Consider the following 23,013-nt stretch of genomic DNA (forward strand, 5'->3'; position numbering starts at 1 on the left):
GAACTAAATAAAATTTTGCAGGTATCAATACAATTTTGCTAAGAAGTAAGCTAATTCTTTTAAACTATCAGGGACTGAATGAACATAGGACTTGAGTAAAGATATTACTTAAGCTAGTTTATTCAGGAAAGCCGCAAAAAGAAATGAAGTGAAAACATGCACTGTGAGGGTGGTTTATTCAGCACTATACTCAAAGATTAGGCTGAATCTCTGCACTAGAATTGAATATGTTTCCAAAGTCACTTTAAAAGCTGGCATTTAGAAATTAGGGAGGAGCTGGGAAGGAAAGAGGATAATTTCCAAACCCTCGTCAGTTCTCATTCAAGAGGTCTAGAAGAGACATATACTGTGCCATATTCATGACACTGGCTGTACAAATAAGAGACAATAAAGGGGGTGGAGCCAAGATGGCCGAATACAAACAGCTCCAGTCTATAGCTCCCAGCGTGAGCGATGCAGAAGACGGGTGATTTCTGCATTTCCAACTGAGGTACCGGGTTCATCTCACTGGGGAGTGTCGGACAGAGGGTACAGGACAGTGGGTGCAGTGCACCGAGCGTGAGCCAAAGCAGGGTGAGGCATCGCCTCACCCGGGAAATGCAAGGGGTCAGGGAATTCCCTTTCCTAGTCAAAGAAAGGGGTGACACACGGCACCTGGAAAATCGGGTCACTCCCATCTTAATATTGCGCTTTTCTAACGGTCTTAGCAAATGGCACACCAGGAGATTATATCCCATGCCTGGCTCGGAGGGTCTTATGCCCACAGAGCCTTGCTCATTGCTAGCACATCAGTCTGAGATCAAACTGCAAGGTGGCAGCAAGGCTGGGGGAGGGGCGCCTGCCATTGCTCAGGCTTGAGGAGGTAAACAAAGCAGTCAGAAAGCTTGAACTGGGTGGAGCCCACCGCAGCTCAAGGAGGCCTGCCTGGCTCTGTAGACTCCACCTCTGGGGGCAGGGCATAGCGAAACAAAAGGCAGCAGAAATCTCTGCAGACTTAAATGTCCCTGTCTGACAGCTTTGAAGAGAGTAGTGGTTCTCCCAGCACGCAGCTGGAGATCTGAGAACGGGCAGACAGCCTCTTCAAGTGGGTCCCTGACCCCCGAGTAGCCTAACTGGGAGGCACTCCCCAGTAGGGGCAGACTGACACCTCACACGGCCGGGTACTCCTCTGAGACAAATCTTCCAGAAGAACGATCAGGCAGCAACATTTGCTGTTCACCAATATTCACTGTTCTGCAGCCTCTGCTACTGATACCCAGGTAAACAGGGTCTGGAGTGAACCTCTAGCAAACTCCAACAGACCTGCAGCTGAGGGTCCTGACTGTTAGAAGGAAAACTAACAAACAAAGGATATCCACACAAAAACCCCATCTGTACGTCACCATCACCAAAGACCAAAGGTAGATAAAACCACAAAGATGGGGAAAAAACAGAGCAGAAAAACAGGAAACTCTAAAAATCAGAGCGCCTCTCCTCCTCCAAAGGAACACAGCTCCTCAGCAGCAACGGAACAAAGCTGGACGGAGAATGACTTTGACGAGTTGAGAGAAGAAGGCTTTAGATGATCAAACTACTCTGAGCTAAAGGAGGAAGTTCAAGCCCATGGCAAAGAAGTTAAAAACCTTGAAAAAAAAGTAGACGAATGGCAAACTAGAATAACTAATGCAGAGAAGTCCTTAAAGGACCTGATGGAGCTGAAAACCAAGGCATGAGAACTACGTGACGAATGCACAAGCCTCAGTAGCTGATTCGATCATCTGGAAGAAAGGGTATCAGTGATGAAAGATGAAATGACTGAAATGAAGCAAGAAGAGAAGTATAGAGAAAAAAGAATGAGAAGAAATGAACAAAGCCTCCAAGAAATATGGGACTATGTAAAAAGACCAAATCTACGTCTAATTGGCATACCTGAAAGTGACGGGGAGAATGGAACCAGGTTGGAAAACACTCTGCAGGATATTATCCAGGAGAACTTCCCCAATCTAGCAAGGCAGGCCAACATTCAAATTCAGGAAATACAGAGAATGCCACAAAGATACTCCCCGAGAAGAGCAACTCTAAGACACATAATTGTCAGATTCACCAAAGTTGAAATGAAGGAAAAAATGTTAAGGGCAGCCCGAGAGAAAGGTCGGGTTATCCACAAAGGGAAGCCCATCAGACTAACAGCGGATCTCTCGGCAGAAACTCTACAAGCCAGAAGAGAGTGGGGGCCAATACTCAACATTCTTAAAGAAAAGAATTTCCAACCCAGAATTTCATATCCAGCCAAACTAAGCTTCATAAGTGAGGGAGAAATAAAATCCTTTACAGACAAGCAAATGCTGAGAGATTTTGTCACCACCAGGCCTGCCCTACAAGAGCTCCTGAAGGAAGCACTAAACATTGAAAGGAACAACCAGTACCAGCTACTGCAAAAACATGCCAAATTGTAAAGACCATCAAGGCTAGGAAGAAACTGCATCAACTAACGAGCAAAATAACCAGCTGACATCATAATGACAGGATCAAATTCACACAAAACAATATTAACCTTAAATGTAAATGGGCTAAATGCTCCAATTAAAAGACACAGACTGGCAAATTGGATAAAGAGTCAAGACCCATCAGTGTGCTGTATTCAGGAAACCCATCTCACGTGCAGAGACACACATAGGCTCAAAATAAAAGGATGGAGGAAGATCTACCAAGCAAATGGAAAGCAAAAAAAGGCAGGGGTTGCAATCCTAGACTCTGATAAAACAGACTTTAAACGAACAAAGATCAAAAGAGACAAAGAAGGCCATTACATAATGGTGAAGGGATCAATTCAACAAGAAGAGCTAACTATCCTAAATATATATGTACCCAATACAGGAGCACCCAGATTCATAAAGCAAGTCCTTAGAGACCTACAAAGAGACTTAGACTCCCACACAATAATAATGGGATACTTTAACACCCCACTGTCAACATTAGACAGATCAACGAGACAGAAAGTTAACAAGGATATCCAAGAATTGAACTCAGCTCTGGACCAAGCAGACCTAATAAACATCTACAGAAGTCTCCACCCCAAATCAACAGAATATACATTCTTTTCAGCACCACACCACACCTATTCCAAAATTGACCACATGGTTGGAAGTAAAGCACTCCTCAGCAAATGTAAAAGAACAGAAATTATAACAAACTATCTCTCAGACCACAGTGCAATCAAACTAGAACTCAGGATTAAGAAACTCACTCAACACTGCTCAACTACATGGAAACTGAACAACCTGCTCCTGAATGACTACTGGGTACATAACGAAATGAAGGCAGAAATAAAGATGTTCTTTGAAACCAATGAGAACAAAGACACAACATACCAGAATCTCTGGGACACATTCAAAGCAGTGTGTAGAGGGAAATTTATAGCACTAAATGCCCACAAGAGAAAGCAGGAAAGATCTAAAATTGACACCCTAACATCACAATTAAAAGAACTAGAGAAGCAAGAGCAAACACATTCAAAAGCTAGCAGAAGGCAAGAAATAACTAAGATCAGAGCAGAACTGAAGGAGATAGAGACACAAAAAACCCTTCAAAAAATCAGTGAATCCAGGAGCTGGTTTTTTGAAAAGATCAACAAAATTGATAGACTGCTAGCAAGACTAATAAAGAAGAAAAGAGAGAAGAATCAAATAGATGCAATAAAAAATGATAAAGGGAATATCATCACTGATCCCACAGAAATACAAACTACCATCAGAGAATACTATAAACACCTCTACGCAAATAAACTAGAAAATCTAGAAGAAATGGATAAATTCCTGGACATATACACCCTCCCAAGACTAAACCAGGAAGAAGTTGAATCTCTGAATAGACCAATAACAGGCTCTGAAATTGAGGCAATAATTAATAGCTTACCAACCAAAAAGAGTCCAGGACCAGTTAGATTCACAGCCGAATTCTACCAGAGGTACAAGGAGGATCTGGTACCATTCCTTCTGAAACTATTCCAATCAATAGAAAAAGAGGGAATCCTCCCTAACTCATTTTATGAGGCCAGCATCATCCTGATACCAAAGCCTGGCAGAGACACAACAAAAAAAGAGAATTTTAGACCAATATCCGTGATGAACATTGATGCAACAATCCTCAGTAAAATACTGGCCCACTGAATCCAGCAGCACATCAAAAAACTTATCCACCATGATCAAATGGGCTTCATCCCTGGGATGCAAGGCCAGTTCAACATATGCAAATCAATAAATGTAATCCAGCATATAAACAGAACGAAAGACAAAAACCACGTGATTATCTCAATAGATGCAGAAAAGGCCTTTGACAAAATTCAACAACACTTCATGCTAAAAACACTCAATAAATTAGGTATTGATGGGACATATCTCAAAATAATAAGAGCTATCTATGACAAACCCACAGCCAATATCATACTGAATGGGCAAAAACTGGAAGCATTCCCTTTGAAATCTGGCACAAGACAGGGATGCCCTCTCTCACCACTCCTATTCAACATAGCGTTGGAAGTTCTGGCCAGGGCAATTAGGCAGGAGAAGGAAATAAAGGGTATTCAATTAGGAAAAGAGGAAGTCAAATTGTCCCTGTTTGCAGATGACATGATTGTATATCTAGAAAACTCCATCGTCTCAGCCCAAAATCTCCTTAAGCTGATAGGCAACTTCAGCAAAGTGTCAGGATACAAAATCAATGTGCAAAAATCACAAGCATTCTTATACACCAATAACAGACAAACAGAGAGCCAAATCATGAGTGAACGCCCATTCACAGTTGCTTCAAAGAGAATAAAATACCTAGGAATCCAACTTACAAGGGACATGAAGGACCTCTTCAAGGAGAACTACAAACCAGTGCTCAATGAAATAAAAGATGATACAAACAAATGGAAGAACATTCCATGCTCATGGATAGGAGGAATCAATATCGTGAAAATGGCCATATTGCCCACGGTAATTTATAGATTCAATGCCATCCCCATCAAGCTACCAATGACTTTCTTCACAGAATTGGAAAAAACTACTTTAAAGTTCATATGGAACCAAAAAAAGAGCCCGCATTGCCAAGTCAATCCTAAGCCAAAAGAACAAAGCTGGAGGCATCACGCTACCTGACTTCAAACTATACTACAAGGCTACAGTAACCAAAACAGCATGGTACTGGTACCAAAACAGAGATACAGACCAATGGAACAGAATAGAGCCCTCAGAAATAATGCTGCATATATACAACTATCTGGTCTTTGACAAACCCGACAAAAACAAGAAATGGGGAAAGGATTCCCTATTTAATAAATGGTGCTGGGAAAACTGGCTAGCCATATGTAGAAAGCTGAAACTGGATCCCTTCCTTACACCTTATACAAAAATTAATTCAAGATGGATTAAAGACTTAAACGTTAGACCTAAAACCATAAAAACCCTAGAAGAAAACCTAGGCAATACCATTCAGGACATAGGCATGGGCAAGGACTTCATGTCTAAAACACCAAAAGCAATGGCAACAAAAGCCAAAATTGACAAACGGGATCTAATTAAACTTAAGAGCTTCTGCACAGCAAAAGAAACTACCATCAGAGTGAACAGGCAACATACGGAATGGGAGAAAATTTTTGTAATCTACTCCTCTGACAAAGGGCTAATATCCAGAATCTACAATGAACTCCAACAAATTTACAAGAAAAAAACAAACAACCCCATGAAAACGTGGGCAAAGGATATGAACAGACACTTCTCAAAAGAAGACATTCATACAGCCAAAAAACACATGAAAAAATGCTCATCATCACTGGCTATCAGAGAAATGCAAATCAAAACCACAATAAGATACTATCTCACACCAGTTAGAATGACAATCATTAAATAGTCAGGAAACAACAGGTGCTGGAAAGGATGTGGAGAAACAGGAATACTTTTACACTGTTGGTGGGACTGTAAACTAGGTCAACCATTGTGGAAGTCAGTGTGGCAATTCCTCAGGGATCTAGAACTAGAAATACCATTTGACCCAGCCATCCCATTACTGGGTATATACCCAAAAGATTACAAATCATGCTGCTATAAAGACACATGCACACATATGTTTATTGCGGCACTATTCACAATAGCAAAGACTTGGAACCAACCCAAATGTCCAACAATGATAGACTGGATCAAGAAAATTTGGCACATATACACTATGGAATACTATGCAGCCATAAAAAATGATGAGTTCATGTCTTTGTAGGGACATGGATGAAGCTGGAAACCATCATTCTCAGCAAACTATCGCAAGGACAAAAAACCAAATACCGCATGTTCTCACTCATAGGTGGGAATTGAACAATGAGAACACACGGACACAGGAAGGGGAACATCACACACTGGGGCCTGTTGTGGGGTGGGGGGAGGGGGGAGGAATAGCATTAGGAGATATACCTAATGTTAAATGACGAGTTAATGGGTGCAGCACACCAAGATGGCACATATATACATATGAAACAAACCTGCATGTTGTACACATGTACCCTAAAACTTAAAGTATAAAAAAAAAAATTCAAATATCTTAGCAAAAAAAAAAAAAAAAGAGAATAAAATAACATGAATCGATTGGATTCATGTCTATCAGCATATAAGCAATCAAAGCAATTACTATGTATGGATCACCAAAGCAAAATAAATGAATGGGGACTAAACCCAGAACCTGAATTGTTTTTGATTTCTCAGTGGTTTCATACATTATATGCATTTTTTTTTCTTTTTTTTGGTCAGGCTCTCATTTGCTGCCCAGGCTGTAATCCAGTGGCACAATCATAGCTCACTGCAGCCTTGAACTCCTGGGCTCAAGCAATTCTCCCGCCTCAGCCTCCCAAATAGCTAGGACTAGAGGACTACAAGCCACTACACATGGCCAATTAAAAAAATATAGAGACAGGGGTCTCACTGTGTTACCCAGGTTAGTCCTGAATCCCTGGCCTCAAGCGATCTTCTCGCCATTGCCACCCAAAGTGTTGGGATTACAGGCATGAGCCACCACACCCAATCTTATATGCATTTTAAATTTTTAAATAATTTTTTTTTTTTTGCATTTTAGACTTTAAAAAGTGCATGATACTGGATATCTGTAGAATGCCCTGATATTTTCTGTTCTTCAATATATCTTTCTTTTCTTCATTGTCTTTAGTAATACAGAAAATATTTTACAACCATTTGTTAATGTAGTAGTTCTCAACTGGAAATGATTTTGCCCTTCCCTAGGGGACATTTGGTGATGTCCAGAGGCATTTTTGGTTGTCACAGTTGGGGTGGGGAGTGCTACCGGCATTTAATGGTGGAGGCCAAGGACATTGCTAAATATCTTACAATGCACAGGACAGCTCCATAACAAACAATTATCTGGCCAAAAATGTCAATAGTTTCGAGGTTGAAAACCTTTGCTTTAATCTGAAAGATATTCCATTTTTGGTTCAAGTTAATTTTCTCTGGCAGCATACTTTAGGAGATCAACTGAGCCTGCAAATTTTGGTGTAGGCCTTAATTCTCAGTCTCCACCTATGCACCTAGATATTCACTCACTCATGCTTTCGCTCACTCAATACTTCCTCACTTTTACAGAAACAAAATCACATCATATGGAGGTTAAAATAAAATTTATTGTCCAAACTGGGACACTATTGAGGGTTGCTAATAAATAATCTGGACAGTGGAAGCAAATCAACAATGCCCTGAGTTAATCTGATTATATGATAGCTGTAATTGTATGGCAGAATGAAAAAATGTCCAAAATGACAAATAAAACATAGAAGCCCAGGCACGGTCGCTCACGCCTGTAATCCCAGCACTTTGGGAGGCTGAGATGGGCAGATCACCTGAGGTCAGAAGTTCGAGACCAGCCTGGCCAATATGGTGAAACCCCATTTCTACAAAAAATACAAAAATTAGCCGGGCGTGGTGGCATGTGTCTCAGCTACTCGGGAGGCTGAGGCATGAGAATCGCTTGAACCTGGGAGGCGGAAGTTGCAGGGAGCCAAGACGGCGCCATTGCCCTCTAGCCTGGGTAACAGAGGAAAACTCTGTCCCCCCAAAAAAATAAATAAATAAAAATAAAAATAAAAAAACAGAGACATTTCTAATGACAACCAATTGGGAAAATAGGGTTTGAGCGATGGAACTGAACATCAAAGCTGAAGTCTAAGCTCATTTCTGATTTGTGTGTTGATGAGATCATGACATTAAAAAAAAAAAAAATTCCAGTACATATCCATTACAATTGGCTTAAAAAAAATTCTTTAGACATGTGGCCTCACTATGTTGAGCAGGCTGGTCTTGAACTCCTGGCCTCCAGGGATCGTCCTGTCTTGGTCTCCTAAATTGTTAGGATTATAGGCGTAAGCCACCATGCCCACCCTGGGGTTCATTTTTGGAAAGAAAAAATAAGCAAATAACTCAGGATATATACAGAATATAAACCCTATTAAAGGTATTATAACGGGCACTTTTCAAAAAGCACCCATATAATGCTTGCACATAGTAGGTACTCAACAGATGACTGCTGAAGAATAAATCTACATGGTCTTGTCTGACATGTGGGGAAACTGTCTCCATTTAAAGTGTATATTATATTAATTGGAGTGATTTCCTGGATGCACAAAGTAGGGTCACCACCCCTTCTGCCCTACAACAAAAAATTAGAAATGTTGCATTTGTCAAAATAGAACAAAACTGTTCAGGCAATATAAATAATTATAAATGCCAGTAAAGTCACTTTTCTGTTTTGCTTTTGATCTGTAAGGTTACTGGTGGATGAGATAATCTTTTATTTATATTGCATGTGGTAAAATTTCGAAGCAAGATTGTTGTGCTCATCACACCCTCCTTTCATAATTAAGCCCATAGGGCTGGCCGGCTAGCTGATATTTTTTAACGTAGAGCTTGTCAATTTCTGTTAATACTAATTTAGAGTTCATAGCTCCATATATCATGGAAATGTACGGGCAAAACAATTTATAAAAAATATTTTGAGAGGAGTTGAACAAATGGAGGATCATTTCTGCATTGACTAGTGAGCGTTTCTGTTCTGATTACAGCACCAATTTATGTACAGTGGCACGGGGAGCTCACCTTTCATGGTTCCCACATTGGATTTTGCCAGGTTCCTTTCTACATGCCCTCCCGCTATAAATAAACGCTTTTCCCCGTCTCTTTACCATGTGTTGTCTTTTTAATTATTCCCCAAACTCTAATATAGTCAGTCCAGGTCTTGTTTTGCCATTAACTGAGGAAGAAAAGAGGCTGCCTCCTGCATTTCGCACGAAACATTACAAGGGCAGGCCGGGGGCTTTTGTCTCTTCCACCTTCAGCAGACAGAACAATAGGCAGCTATATAATCTTGTGACACCCACAACTAATTTATCCAACCAGAAGACAGGTAGCACTCGGCTCTGCCGCTCCTGTCTGAATAGGTGCAGTAAATACTGAGCTTAATAGTAGCTTTTCAGGCAGGAGGGCAACACATCACAGCGTGGCCTTTTTGTAATCTTCCTCGCATGCCGACAGCCAGGAGCCCCGGCCCGCCCATGTTTCTCCTCGGTGGGGTTTAGGATGCATGGAACTGTTAGATGGTGACACATTGTGCCTTTAAGCAAGTTTAACTGTTTTATATCCCCTCTGATCTGCAGCTTTGTACATCTGTTAAGCTGCCTCTTAAACTTCTGTGGGCACATCTGTGGATTTGCTACTTGAAGCTTGGCGTGTGGTGCAGGCCATGTGGGATTTCTTTGTGACTGCCTCCTGTTTATCTGTGAAGAGTTTCTCTGTTACACTGCAAGGCCACAGTTAAATACACTGTCTTGGCCAAAAAGATGATACTAACCTTGTGACAGTCAGGAGGAATGTACTTAGCAAAGGCTGAACAAAAATCTTGTCTGGAGAAGCATTGATTAAAAAACAAATGAAAAAAAGCAAACTTTTTTTTTTTCCACCATTTATTTGTCACATATCTGTGGGTCATCTAGGACTCGGTTGCTCTGGCTCCAAGCCACATCTAGGATGTACTTCTCTGCCTGTCTCCTCCTCCTTAAACAAGAGGTTACTCAAGTCTTGTTCTTGCTATAGTGAAGCGAATGCAACTTTGTTTCAAGACTTACATCATGTCTGCTAACAGCCCATTGGCCAAAGCAACTTACAGGGATGGCTAAGCCCAGGTCGAGGGACACGAAAGCACACTCTACTTACTATGAGGCCAAAACAAGTCACAGAACCAAGCTCAGCATCAAAGGGACAGGGAAGCACATTCTTTCCAGGAAAGTGGGAGTGTGAGAAGAGGTGAATATTTGCTGTACCAAAATCTAATCTACAACCTTGTTTCTACCTGCAAAATGAAGAAAGCACAGCTATCTGGTAGATAGTAGAATTTTGCATACGTTGAATCCATCAATATGGGTTCCACTTCTGAAAGATGCCCAGGACATCATGATAGGATGAGCAACCAAAAAATCTTGGTCATGTTCAAGAGGTCACCCCTACGACCTGTCAGAAACACGCACTAGGGAATTTTGAGAGCTTGATCCTGATTCTTCAGGTTGTGGAGAAATATTCCACGGTTTGAAAGTTTATCTGCAAGGGGAATGAAAGGGAGACACTACTTGACAAACTCAGTTTTTAAATATTTACCTCTTTTTCTGATATAAACTTTGTTTGCTCAACAGACCTGTGTCCTGTTCTCTTAGCACTTTTGGTGCCTAAATACTTGAAGAAAATAAATGTGCATGAAGGTGTCTGGGCTTACATCAGGACTGGTATTCATCTGCACACACCAGCATGATATACTGCAAGCATCCATTCTGATTGACCAACTGACCACTCAGGTTGGTGTCCTTGCTGGATGGTTGGTTAAATATTTTGAATATCACCATTAGCTGATATATTTACAGTTCTGTGATTCTGGCTTTTTATTAGGTATGTACATTATGATTCCCTATTGGGGTTCATTGATTCTTCTAAGAGAAACTGTCTCACTCACAGCTTTTGCAGAACATCAGCCTTTGGTTCAATCACAGAGCTCTATGTCTCAACCACCCTCCCATCCTGGCCATAGCTAATTAGACTAGGCACCTGACCCAAAGACGGCCAGTGATTGTGATCAGGCTGTTATTAGGTTTTTATTTAAATGCGTTGAACCAATTAAATTTTCTCTCTTAAGATAATCAATTGGGAAATATGGAAGTATTATCAGTGGCTAAAAATTTATCTGGAAGAATGACATTTTGCACTGTATTTAAAAATCAACTTGTTTGAATCAATCTGTATTAATTATCTGTTGTGGCATAACAAAATACCCCAGAACTTAGTGGTTATAAACAACAATAAATATTATCTCACAGTTTCCAGTTATGCACAGCAGGGTCCTCTGCCTTAGGGTCTCTCATGAGGCTGCAGTCAGGTGTTGGCTGAAGCTACAGTCATTTCAAGGCTTAACTGGAGTAGGATCCAGTTCTAAACTCACGTGGGTATTGGCAGGCTGCAGTTCTTCACAGGCTGTTGGACGGAGGACCTCAGTTCCTTTCAGGCTCTTTGCTGGAGGTTTCCCCCAATGTCTTGCCAGGTGGCCCTCTACGTCAGAGCAGGCGTGCTAGAAAAGCCAGGGAGAGAATGCAGGCAAGTTGAAAGTCATAGTCTTATCACTTTATCTCAGAAGTGACATCTGTATCAGCCTGGGTTCAACCAGAGAAGCAGAAGCAGTAGGAGATACATGTGAAGAGATTTACTGCAAGGAAGTGGCTTACCCGATTGTGGAGGCTGGCTAGGCACATCGGAGATCTGTAGGACAGGCCATAAGAAAGGAACTCTTAGCATGGGCTGAACTGCTGTTGACAGGTGGAATTTCTTCTTCTGGGAAGCCTCAGCCCTGCTTAAGGCCTTTCAGTAGATTGAATCCCATTCACCTCAATTACGTTGCATCATCTCTCTTACTTAAAGTCAGCTGATTATGAACTTTAATTACATCTGCAGAATACCTTCACAGAAACACCTGGACCAGTGTTTGAAGTTGACGCAACAAAAAATTCCATCATAACATTCTTTCTATTTTGCCATATGTTATTCATTAGAAGTAAGTCACTGGTTTCACTCACACTCAAAGGGAAGGTACTACACGGAGTGTGAATACCAGGAAGCAGGGATCATCGGGAACCATTTGATACGACTATTCACCAGAGTCACTTTTTATTTTACTTGCAAGATAATTTTGCAAGGGCAAATGACTCTAAAAAGGTTCTTAACTGAAAAAATCTGCACCACTTACATTTGCCGAGTGAATTATGGTTAAATGAATAAGGTCTTGTTCAGTGGTAATTACACAGGTTTGGTGAGTAAACATAGTTTGTGTCTTCCATTCGGTACGACAAACAAATCCAATTCTGTACAACAAAAATTCTAATAAATGTGGTTTTCACTAACAAATATTTGTAACTTCAAGGTTACAGGTCAGTGTTACTCAGAACTGTTATAGCAAATCTCTGAATATCATGGGAAAGTCCTTTGGTCTTCTTAGTTTAAATGTAGGTTGAAACTTTTCAGTTGACAAAAATACAGAAAATACATGTGGATTTACCTTAAGGTTAATGAAAGTTAGTATGTAAATATAGGCCAATCTTCTTTATCTTTTATTTTTTATTTATTTATTTTTTTGAGACAGGGTCTCACTGCTTTGCCCAGGCTGGAGTGCAGTGGCACATTCTCGGCTCACTGCAGCCTCCACCTCCCCAGGCTCAAGTGATCCTCCTGCCTCAGCCTCCCAAGTAGGTGGGACTACTGGTGTATACCACCACACCTGGCTAATTCTTGTATTTTTGGTAGAGAGAGGGTTTCCTTCTCTTTTTAAACAAAAGATCATGGCTATCTCAGTATTTAACATTCTCAAAATCTCTTGCGTCAAACAGTTCTTCACTTAAAGTATTTTATTAAAGACTGTTGAAAGGTATGACAAATGGACTCAATTATAATTTTAACCAAGGCTGAATTAAATAATTTGGGGCTTATAGCTCTATTTCTACAATTGGGGGAGAGAAAGGCCAACGAGACATTTGGGACCGTGAAGCGCCAAAGTTATGAATAACTGAAGGCTTGAATGAGCAGAAGCTTTGAGATAGAATGAAAGCCAGTGGAAAAGAGGCAAGCAGACACGCAAGGGTGGAGATGGAAGGAGAGTGCAGGACAGCGGCTGGCAGGGCCCCAGAAGACCCAGGACCTTCGGCTGCTGGGGCTGCCTTGAGCTCACTTCCTGTCTCCACAGGGCCTGCTCTGACCATTGTTCCTGAGTTCCTCCTCTCAGTTACTGACCAAATCTCCCTCCACCATCCCCCATTCCATCATATTACTTGCTTGAGTGAGTTTCTGTTCTTCTCTTTAGGAAAATGGATGGTACACATTTATAAAACAGTACCTTTATAGTTTGGCTCTAATACAAGTTACCTAAAATCAAGGGGAGGGCTTTTTCACTGGCATCCTTTATCAGATTTTCCATGATCGATCTGTTCATCAGTTCATACATATTTACTAAATGAGAGGTGTCATGGTGGGCATGATGAACTAATGCCTAACATTTATTAACACTTCTCATGGGTCAAGCACTGGTCTAAGAGACCATTCCACTGTGAGGTACCACCAAATGATCATGGAATTATCAAGAATTTTGCAATTTAGTTAGAGACAAGATACTTGTCCGCATAAAGCTTAATCTGCAACACAAAACACCAATAGTAAAGATGCTAGAATTACTTTCCTGACAAACAGCTCAAAGAGCCATACAGACAGTAAGTGTTGTGTATCTGAGGGACTGCTCCAGGGTGGAATTATCTGAAAAGGCTGGGGGACTTAATCTGGGATTTTAAGGATGGGCAGGTGTCAGAAAGGTAGAAAGACCAGAGAGAGCAATGGATTATTCAACAAATATTTATTACATGCTTACATGGTCAGGCTCTGTGCTAGGGGTTGGAGACATAAGGATAAACAAGACAGTCCCTTCAAGGAGTTCGTAATCTACAGGGGGATAGACAAGTAAATAGGGAGTAGCAGTAGGCATCAAGGTGGGAAAATGAGAAGCTATGTTTCTAGGAAAATGTAGCCTCTGTTATCACTATCACAAGAAGTCTGGCTAAGAGACCTACCACTTGGAAATTAAGGTAGCCCTTGCAGGTTACTCTGGCATTCAGAAGATGTGTCCTCTTCAAGCCTCACAGACATAACAATCATCCTATGGGATAGAGAAAGGGCAGGCTGCTCTTGGGTTACCTCCTGCACACAGCACTCTTCAAAAGACCCTGCAACGTTCTACTTTCTGGACACCGCTGGCTGGGGGCAGAAATTCTTGCCCCTGCCTAGAGAGGCAACAACACTGATCAGACAATGGGGAGAGAAAGAGGCTGAAACCCAGAGGGGAAGAATGGAGCTTGCAGATGGACAAAGTGTGCCATGCCAGCATGCTATAATCCTTCATGGAAAAAATCTCAGCTTTGCTTAACATTCTCTGATCAAATAGAGAAAGCCTGCAGAGGAGAGATGATAACATAGTTTATTATACAGGCGTGTTTTTGTTTGTTTTTAATTAATTTACTTTTCTTTTTTAAACCATGAACTCTTGGTTTACTATACCAGTGTTGAAAATGAATGGTTGCTTGCTCTATAGTCGAACGCTGAGAAAGTACTCTTATTTCTAATAACCCAAGTTTTAATGACTCCAGAGGGATTAATAAACAGTAACAACAACAACAACCACAACAACAAAAACTTTAGCTAATGTCACGTAATAATAGCATTAACTGGTCCTCTGCTAGGAAGGTCTGAAGTTGCCATCACATTTGATTACCTTCTTGCTTTCAATCCAGACTTTCTGAGCATTTAGAATATACATTTCTGGGCTGTTAAAATGAGGCCTACTTAGTTCAGTAGCAAAACAGACCCTTCGCTGGTACAAAATCTCCACTTTTTTTTTGGCAGGCTCCAGGGAGATCGTTCCCGGGGGACTTGTGTCAGAGCAGCTTTAGGAGAAAGGAATCTGAGCTTGATCCAATATAAGCTTAGGGAATGGGAGGGGCAATGAGGCAGGTGCACTTGTTTATTTCATGCCGTTACATAGTGATGAGGTCCTTACCTCTGCTGTCCCTTCAAGCCCCATAAATCCTTACAAGGGGGTAGTGGGATCAAATCACACATTTAAATTATTTTCAAAGATGTCAAGCAATTCCAACTTCTTTAATACAGCAACCTCCCAATAGAGAGATAAATCTCCACATCGAAGAGAGGTTTCCCCTTACAAATTTCGGCTGTGAAGAACTTGTTTTGTATTTAAGCTTTGGAGTTGTGTAAAGCTTTGTTAGGCAAATCAGTGACCAAACCATCTCTCCTAGCCTGAAATCTATGGTTCCTATTTATATACAGTGAATTTTCTAGGACTTGAAGAACAGATTTCTTAATGCAGACATTGCCAGTGTTTTGCTTGGCATCCGGGGAGCCGGGAACTTGGTTGAGTTCACAGCAGACTTTTCACTTCAACAAGCCTCACCACTATAATGGAAATCCAAAAGCCTGGAAACAAAGTACATAGCTTCCCTGACTAATTTTATTATGCAGACACACTTAATGGCTCCTGTTACAATCACAGCTGGGGTGGGAAACAGTACTGGATTGTGACAATCACACTAAATCGACAAGGATTATCAGTCATTAAAAAGGGACCAAATTAGCATCGAACAGTAATATTTTATACTTATCAAATCTTCTGCTGGTCAAGGTCCATTACTGTATGACACAAAAAAGGCAGAAGCCATCAGCTCATTCTCCAGAACATTTAAATCTCCATTGTATTTGTGTAGGATATAATTTCTGGTCGCAATAAAGCCTAATAAAGGTTACACCCCAATGAATAAGGTGCTAATAAATTGACCCATGACATTTAAATGGATAATTATATTTGAGATAAAGGAAGAATCTCTCGTTTCAGTAAAGAAGTGTTTCAAGTTGTGCCCAACCCAAGTTACCTATCACTATAGGATGGTTTTACATAGCTTTACAGTGATATAAAATATTAATATGCTGGTTGCCATTGTAGTAGATTAATTATTCATCAGGCTTCCCAACAATTCCTGTCTATCAGAATCATCAAGACTAAATTGAAAATGTTTCCACATGCTAAGGAATTTTACAGAAATTAACTCCTCCCTGGATTTGTAAGCACGGGTTAGAAACGCTAGGATTTCTCTTTCCCTCGACCCCTACCCCTGCCACAGTGTGTCAGCCTGTCATTAGACTTCATCTTCACATGGCAGAGCAGTATAAAATAGAACCAGGAAGTGATTAGGAGGAGATGAAAAGAGTTGTTACTGCATGTGATGAATTAAATCCAACTGGAACAGTTGAACATATGTTATGTACTGGTGTCTCTCAGTTCTCATTACAGAACCAGTGCCACAGACAGCTAACGAAACCTATGGGGCAGGGACAAAACAAAACAAAACAAAACAGAAGTGCTGCAGGGGTTGTAAATACAGCTCTCTTTCAGTCGCTTGGATGGCTTCTCCTCTATATTTCTTGTACTGCATTAGGCTTAGTAAAAGAAGGCTCAAGTACAACACAACAAACACTAATTTGTTTCATTAATCAATTAATATTTAATTCATGCATTTATTCAACAAACACTTATGCACTTACATTATGTAACCATTACACTCTCTTTTGAGAGAATATTGGTTATATTTTCTCATGTAAATCAAATATATTAAATGTCGTGTAAAAAAAAAAAATGTTGTGTATTCCTAAAAAGAGATCCTAGGGAACTGGCCACGAAGATTGTCATTTTCTTTTTTAAAGCAGGGACTGGGTTTTGTTATTGTTTTATATGCCAGTGCTTAACAATGAATCTTCAGATTGTAAATGAATATAATTTGTGTTCAAAGGAGTTTTCTTTCCAATATGGTGGAGTAGAAACCCTGAACAGATCTCCTTGCGTAAATTACAAACAGCCTGCTTAGAAATGCATTGTTGAGCTGGAAATAAAGGAAGGAAACTTCAGATGCCCCAAATACAGTGGAAGTGGGAACCCACAGAGCAATGAGCTCACCTTTCTTTCTGGGGAGCTTCTGATGTATTTTGGTCACTTTGAACTTTCATTTTGACTACTGCATGGAAAAAGAGGAACAGGAAACAAAATTTATAGCTTACCTACGATGAGTCTAATAGGAGGTCCTTGCATAAATCTGGGATCCTAAAGAGTTATAATTATCAGAGAAACAGTGAACTACAAATAGGACCTGCTGAGGAGGACAAAAAGAAAATTGCCTTTCCTGACTTTAACAATGGTCAGAAGAGAGGGTAAAAAAAATCTTTTGTAACCATAAATCAGCCCACATTCAACCCAAATGACACTTTCAGAATACTCTGAAAAAGGTCAAGTCTAAAATTTAATTTAAAATTGTGTAAGGCTTCCGGGCCCAGTGGCTCATGCCTGTAATTCCAACAATTTGGGAGGCTGAGGCAAGAGGATTGCTTGAGCCCAGGCATTCCAGACCAGCATGGGCAACATGGCAAAACCCTGTCTCTATAAAAATTAGCCAGGTGTAGTGGTGCATGCTTGTAGTCCCGGCTACTCGGGAGGCTGAAGGTAGGAGGATCTCTTGAGCCCAAGAGGTTGACACTACAGTGAGCTAATATCATGCCACTGCACTCCAACCTGGGTGACAGAGCGAGACCCTGTCTCAATAATAACAATAAATAAAATAAAATGGTGTATGGCAACTGGATGAAGCAAATGTTAAACCCTCTGTAGAAGAACATACCTTAAACCAAGGCTTTCAAACTCTCCATGAAATCTGAGCTCACAGTAAAAAGATAATAATAATAATAATAATGATAATAATAATAAGCAAAAAAACAAAGATATTGTGGATGACAGCTAAGAAAAATAATGATCAACAGAATGTTGGAATTTCAGGTTCCAAATAAAAATAATTGCATTTTAATATGTTTAATATAAAAATAAGGCACATGGAATCTTAAAAATGATGTTGTAGATTTGAAAAAGAACCAAATGGAATTTCTAGAAGTAATACATCAAATAATTGAAATAAAAACTGAATGCATAAATTAGATACAGCTAAAGAGAGAATTTGTGCAATGACAGAGTTGAAGAAATTATTCACAACGCAGCACAGATGAACAAAATGATTTTAAAGGATTGAAAATATTAAAGTGAAAGGGATGCAGAATATGGGATGAAAACATTTTACTTATACCTAATCAGAGTTATGGCAAGAGAGGTGAAAGAAAGGTATGAGAAATTCAAGACAGAATGGCTGAAAATTTTTCAGAACTGACAAAATACACCAACTGTCATATTCCAAGAGCCTAGGGAATCTCAAGCAGGATAAACAAGAGGAAATTTATATGTGGACAACAAAATAAAATTGTGTAACATTGAAGACAAGGAATTATTAAAACCAGCTATGGAAAGTATTCCCAAAGGAATGACACTTGGATTAACAGCTGGCTTTTCAACCCATAATGCAATCCAGAAGACTATAAAATGATCTAATGCTCTGAAAGGAAAAAATATATTAAAATAGAATTGTATACCCAATAAAATTATCTTCCAGGAGCAAAGATATTTTCATCCTAGCAAAATCAGAGTTTTCTATTAAAAGACCATTATGAAAGAAAATTCCAAGTGATATCCTTCAAGCAGAGAAAATAAATGATCCCAAATCAAAGTACAGTTTTCAAGGAGAAAAGATAAGCAAAAAAATCCTAATAAATATACAGTCAAAACTCAGTGGAAATTTACTTAAAAAATAATTGTCTAATTTGTGGAATCAGTAAAAAATAAGATAAAATTAAAATTTAAGTGAGGCAGGAGAATTGCTTGAGTCCAGGAGTTCAAAACCAGCCTGGAAAACATAATGAGACCCTGCCTCTATTACTTTTTAGTAAAAATTTTTTTTTCTTTAAATTAAACAAATTAAAATATAGGAAAAAAATAGGAAATAAGCTAGGGTTGAAGTGATAAAAATTAAAATGGTCTAAGTTCCTTATATTATTTTTGAGAAGGATAAAATATTAACTTTGTATTTTAAAAAATAATTATTTATATTAAAATGTTCAGGGTGGTTACTAAAAGTATATACATAGGGTATAAAACTTCCAACTTAGAAGAGAATAAAAAGAGAAAGAGCAAAAGAGAAATATGGTTAAAACCTTAAAAAAGGCAAGGAAAGAGGAAAAAAAGGAAACAGAATTGGAAGGACAAATGAAAAGCACAAAATAAGGGAGCATAAATAAATCCAAACCGGGTCGGGCGCAGTGGCTCACGCCTGTAATCCCAGCACTTTGGGAGCCCGAGGCCGGTGGATCACGAGGTCAGGAGATCGAGACCATCCTGGCTAACATGGTGAAACCCCAACTCTACTAAAAATGTAAAAAATTAGCTGGGCGTGGTGGCGGGCACCTGTAGTCTCAGCTACTCGGGAGGCTGAGGCAGGAGAATGGCGTGAACCCGGGAGGCGGAGCTTGCAGTGAGCTGAGATCCCACCACTGCGCTCCAGCCTGGGCGACAGAGCAAGACTCCGTCTCTAAATAAATACATAAATAAATAAATCCAAACCAATCATTAACCTCAATAAGTACACAAGACTAAACTACCTAGTTAAAAAACAAAGATTTTTAGAGTGGATTAAAAAAATATGATGGCTGTAACAATTCTTAATAACTATTTACTTAATAATGTGGCTTCAAGACATATAAAACAAAAGCTGATAAACTTACAGAGAGAAACAAACAAAAATCCACCTCTATCTGTTTTCAATGAGTCATAAGAGAGACAATAAGTCAACTGCGCAGTTGATCTTCCAAGTGTAATTAACAAACTTTATCTAATGGATAGATAATATACTGCATCCAATACTTGGAAAACACACATCCTTTTTTTTTCAGTTTTTATTGCTGCCATAACAAATACCACCAAATCAGCAGCTTAAAACAATGCAAACTTATTATCTCATAGTTTTATAGGTCAGAAATTTGTACAGGTCTCACCAGGCTAAAACCAAGGTACCAGGACTGTTTTTCTTACTGAGAGCTTTGGGGGAGAATCTGCTCCTAGCCCTATGTAGATTGTTGGCAGAGTTCAGTTCCGCGCAGTTGTAGGACTGATGTCTCTGTTCCTGCTGGCTGTTGGCCTGAGGTTGTTCGAAGCTTCTAGAGGTCACTTCACAACCCTTCGCTCATAGAGCCCTATGTCTTCGGAGGTAGCAATGGTGTTTGAGTTCATACACTCATCTCTCTTGTCTTCTCTTCTGTCACATCTCTGATTAACAGAAGACATTTCTCCATTTTTACAGGCTCATATATTTAGATTGGGCCCATCTGGATAATCTGTGATAATCTCCCCATTTCAAGGTCTGTAATCTTAAACACATCTACAAAGTTTTTTTATGTGTGGCATATATCATAACATAATTACATATTCCAGGCATTAGAGCGTAGGCATCTTTGGGAGATCATTATTCTGGCAACCACACTTTCCAAACTTACTTAGAACGTGCAAAATTGTACTCACACATAATCGTAAATAAACGTCTACAAAATTCATGTTCTGTGAGCAAAATGTAATTGTGTTACAAAGTAACAAAAGGATAATTAGAAAGCACCAAAAGCTTAAAAATTAATAAATATAGTTCTGCATACTCATGCACCAAATAAGAAATCAATTAGAAGTGGAATAAATAAAAGTAATCCATACCCAAACCTGTGAAGTATAGCCAAAGAACTACTTAGAGGCAAATTTATAGCTTTATATGGTCAGAGGAAGGTTTAAAAATATCTCACATTGTTATCTCTCTCAAGATGTTACAAAAAGAACAGAATAAACACCAACTAAATGAAAAAAAAAAACTGAAGGTCCTAGTGAAAATTAATGAAATAGAAGGTAAATACTCAACAAAGAGGATCAACAAAGTCAAAGACTGGTTCTTTGAAGATAATTAATAACATTGACAAACCTTTAGCAGCATTGACCATGAAAAAATGATAGATGGCATAAATAAAAGTAATTAGGAATGAAAATGGAGACATAAATACAGGAGCAGCAAAAATTTAAAAGATAATAAACAGCCTGATGATTAAATATATGCCAATAAAATTGCAAACTTAGATGAAATGGAGAAACTTTCAGAAAAACAAACTTACCAAAAACAAAAACAAACTCAAAAAACATCTTAAATAGTTATATAAACCTTCCAGAAACTCAGTTGATAGTTAAGGTCTATATAAAGAAAACACCAGGCCCAGTGGTTTTTCAGAGAAGTTCTGACAATTATTTAAGGTTCAAATAAGTATACTTTTACAGAAATAGAAAACAGAGCAAAGTAAGTATAGGTGGGAAATTCCTTAATACTACAAGGAGTACTTATATATAATTTATAGTAAATATCATACTTATTTGTGAAAGATCAAGAGCAAAATAGTGATATCCTCTTCCGTACCATTTTTATATAACGCGTTCCTGAAGGTGTTCCTAGCTAACAAGGCAAGAGAAAGATATGCTAAAAAGTTTAAGAATGAAAAAATGCTCATAAATGGTGTTGGTTTTTGTACACAGAAAAACTTATCTAAGAAATTATTAATATTAACAAAAAATATAGTGGGTTTCTAACAGATTAATGTGGAAGTCAATTTTATTTCTCTACACAAGCAACAAATTTAGAAAATACAATTTTAAAAAGATAAAATCTGTGAAAACGGCAAAGATATAAAGGTTTTAGAAATGAATGCAGCAAAAAAGTGTGTAAGCTCTTTATACCAAAAAGTATTAAAGTTTATTAAAATACAATTTAAAATATATATGGGGGGTATTCTATATATGTGAATAAGAAAATTCATGTCAATGCTCCCAAATTGATCTATGTAGATGCAATACAATTCCAATAAAAAAGTAACTCATAAAAGAGGTAGTGGGATGAATGATTATCCATATGGAAAAAAATTTAATTTGAATCCTTGCTTCATAGCATACACTAAATGAATCCCAGGTGGATTAAATACTTAAATATGAAAGGCAAAACTATGATTATTTTAGAAAACAACACAGGGTAAGATCTTTATAAATCAGAGACAGGAAAAATTTCTTATACAAAACTCTAAAAACATGCATTCCATAGTGGAAAATATATGTTTAAATCACTTTAAATTTAAAAAGTTTCCATCAAAGTCACTATAAAGAAAATGAAAGGCAATTTACAAAGGATTAGAATCCAGACTCTAGGTAAATCTCAAAGAAATACCACTTTACACTCTCAGGATTAAGAAACATTAAAAATCTTGAGATATTGGCAAGGATGTGAAACAACGGAAACTCATATCTTTTCAGTGGGATTGTAAGTGGTACAACCACTTTAAAAGACAATTTTGAATTTCAAAGTAAAGTTACAGATCGCATACCCTACTGTGTGGCATTGTATACCTCGGTATGTACACCAGCAGTGGTACTCAAAGGGAAGGTCAGTGGACCACGTGCATCAGAATCAACAGGGAGGCTGCAAGATTCAGATTCCTGGAATTCACCTCAGAAGGAGTCAGAATTCTCAGGGATGAGTCTGCGAGGTTTGTAGGTGTTCCAGGAAATTAAAAGGCATGCTGAAATTTGAGATCTACTGGCCTAAGGCATCTCTTGCACGGATGCAGTGTGAGACACATACAAAATAGTTTATAGCAGCAATGCCTAAAAAAACAAAGGAAACTACCCAAATATGCAGCAATGTAGAATAGGTAAATAAATAATGGTAAATTCATACATTTTAAAACCATATAGCAGCTACATGCATCCACAGGGTAAATCTCAGGAACATAATAACATGGGAGGAAAAACAAAGAAGACCTACAGTATACTTATGTTCATACCAAATACAACAACATGCAAAATCAAACAATATGTAATCATATGATTTAGGGATACATGCATATAAAATTCAGGGATTATATAAGGAAT

General features: G+C 38.9%; 1 long non-coding RNA gene across 1 annotated transcript in view; it reads left to right on the forward strand.

Annotated features, from left to right (window-relative positions):
• LOC129050128 (uncharacterized) overlaps positions 1-23,013 on the forward strand; it is a 70,970-nt gene that overhangs the window by 24,964 nt on the left and 22,993 nt on the right. The window contains exon 2 of the long non-coding RNA XR_010137112.1: positions 10,691-10,849. This is a non-coding gene — a long non-coding RNA (uncharacterized LOC129050128). The remainder of the gene's footprint in view (positions 1-10,690; positions 10,850-23,013) is intronic.

The sequence above is a fragment of the Pongo abelii genome, chromosome 16 (assembly GCF_028885655.2).
Source record: "Pongo abelii isolate AG06213 chromosome 16, NHGRI_mPonAbe1-v2.0_pri, whole genome shotgun sequence".
Lineage (NCBI taxonomy): Eukaryota > Metazoa > Chordata > Mammalia > Primates > Hominidae > Pongo > Pongo abelii.